This window comes from Sciurus vulgaris (assembly GCF_902686455.1).
Source record: "Sciurus vulgaris genome assembly, chromosome: 7".
Taxonomy (NCBI): domain Eukaryota; kingdom Metazoa; phylum Chordata; class Mammalia; order Rodentia; family Sciuridae; genus Sciurus; species Sciurus vulgaris.
Window position 1 is genome coordinate 8591804 of NC_136467.1, and position 2460 is coordinate 8594263.

Here is a 2460-nt window from a genome sequence, read left to right on the forward strand (position 1 = left end):
CCACTTTACTTCACAAAGTTCCCTGCGTTCCGGGACTACCACCCCATCTGGGACGCCTCCCCAATGGGAGAGACTCACCCGGTGACTTTGAGTTGGTCCCAAGTCTCTCACTATCTCCTCTTCTTGAATCCTGAGTCCTGGAGCAACATGAAATGCAGCCGCCCTCTAGTCTGCCATCTTGAAAACCCCCAGACCAATACTTTAAATGCATGGTATTGGCATCAGATCTACTATTTGCTGCTACCTGTATTCTGCTCTCTTACACCACTTTACCACCCAGATTGTTAGCCCACGAACCCCCTAGTCAGTCACTGGTCTGTTGTTATTAGCCTTAAAATTTGACTACTTAAGAATGGCTCCACCGCCACTCTCTCTCTCTCTCTGTCTCTCTCTCTCTCTCTCATTCTCTCTTTCCCTTAAGGGCAGACACTCTGTTCATCTGCTTAATAAAATCTCTAGTGTGAGTTCCCACGTCTAGAGTGGTTTCTGGGTGCTTTCATTGGTGCCGTGACTCGGTTGGCCTCTTCTACCACCACTTAGGTGAGTGGAATCCCATCTGTCGCCCCAGAGCCCTGGATGTTGGTCTTACCTTCCATTCACCTAGACGATTCAGATTGGTGAGTTTTCCCCTGGGTCGACTTAAACGCTCCTCTGCTGATCTGAGATGTGACCGTTGCTCATCTGGCACCCTTGAGGCAGTTGAGGAGTGGGGGTTCCCCCAGCCACGACTTTTACAGTTACAACTGTCCCCCTTAGTTGACCTTATCTGACAGGCAAGTCCCCGATCTTTATGGTGGAGATTCTCTCTCAGGGTTGAGGCTCCTCCTTGTGCTTTCTCTCTCTCTCTCTCTCTCTCTCTCTCTCTCTCACATCCTGACGTCAGGTCCTCGGCCCCCTCGTCTTTTGCCTGGCACACTGACAGGGGTGACAACTCCCATCACTGTACTGTCTCCTTGTCTCCAGCCAACCAGCCTGTGACCTCAGGGCACCTTGGACACTGACGAGGCTGCATCAGTCTTCACCAGGGGATCTGTGTCCTCCATTCCAGTAGATTCACCCCTGGGGTGTCTACTAGACAATCTTAACCCTGACCCCCAGCCAAAACCACCAAAACCTATCCTTTAGGTAATCAATCCAAAATGGCCACGTAATGGTGTACGACTTCTGTGAGTGAGCAGGCAGATGGAAAGAGATTCCTTATCTTCAAGCTTTCTCTTTCTTGTGCACCAAACTCGATCTTTGCTCTTCCTGCAACCCAAACACCTTCTTTTGGCTTCATCTCCCCCTCTTAATCCCTCCTCCTCCTCCTCCCTTTTCCCTGCTCTAACTCAGCCATCAGCTCTGGCCTCAGCTCCCCGTCATAGAGTCCCCTCCCCAGAGTGGAGCCCACTGGAGGGTCCCTCTCCAGCCCCTCTTCCCACCACCCACCACACCAGCCTGCCTCCCTCCAGCTCAGCCCTGCCAGAGCCCCCCCCCCCCCCCCCCGGCCATGAAGCTCTTCCCATTTTGGGGAATTCTCTCCCACCTCCTCACCATCATCTTGCTACTGCTTAAAATCTGGAAGTTCTGCTTGTGTGCTGGGATTTCAGGGAAGAGCTGGTCCCATTTGCTGTGGTGTCCGCTGCCCACTACCTGGACCTCTTCACCAACTGCATCTCACTTTACAACACATGCGTGAAAGGTGGCCTACATAGCCTGCTCTTTCACCACGGTCTGGATGATTTACAGCAAGCTCAAGGCCACTTACAATGGGAACGACATTCCGGCTGGAGTTCCTTGTCTTCCCATGGCCATCTTGGCATTCTTGGTCAACCACAACTTCACCCCTCCAGAGATCCTCTGGACCTTCTCTATCTACCTGGAGTCAGTGGCTATCTTGCTGCAGTCGTTCATGGTGAGCAAGCCTGATGAGGTGGAGTCCATCACGAGCTACTACCTGCTCATGCTGGTGTCTACTGCACCCTCTGTCTCTTCAACTGGATTTGGCACTACTGCTTCCTCAATCTCATCACCGTTGTGGCCGGCCTGGTCCAGCCTTCCCTCTACTGGTGGAATGAGACTCTTCACCCCTAACCAGCAGGAAGAAGCTAGAGAAGAAAGATCATCGTCCCACCCCTGGTATCTATAAAAACAAAAAGGGAGGAATATTGGCATCAGATCTGCTATTTTGCTGCTGCCAGTATTCTGCCCCCCACACACCATTTTACAACCCAGATTGTTAGCCAGTGAACCTCCTCGCCAGCCATTGGTCCATTGTTATTAGCCTGTGAAATTCGACTACCTAAGAATGACTCCAACACCATTCTTTTTCTCTCTCTCTCTCTCATTTTCTCTCTCTCTCTCTCACACTGCAGGCAATCTGCCTGTCCACTTAATAAAAATCTCTTGCATGATTTCCCACATCCACAGTGGTTTCTGGATGCTTTTCACGTGGACTTTTGGGGGACAGTCCAGGTACAA

The 2460-nt window shown here is 51.3% G+C and overlaps 1 pseudogene across 1 annotated transcript; it reads left to right on the plus strand.

Annotated features, from left to right (window-relative positions):
• The first annotated feature begins 1489 nt into the window (after window positions 1-1489).
• LOC306667014 (ER lumen protein-retaining receptor 1-like) lies at window positions 1490-2073 on the plus strand (annotated as a pseudogene). Its single transcript has one exon. The product of its transcript is annotated as an ER lumen protein-retaining receptor 1-like (transcript).
• Window positions 2074-2460: the final 387 nt, after the last annotated feature.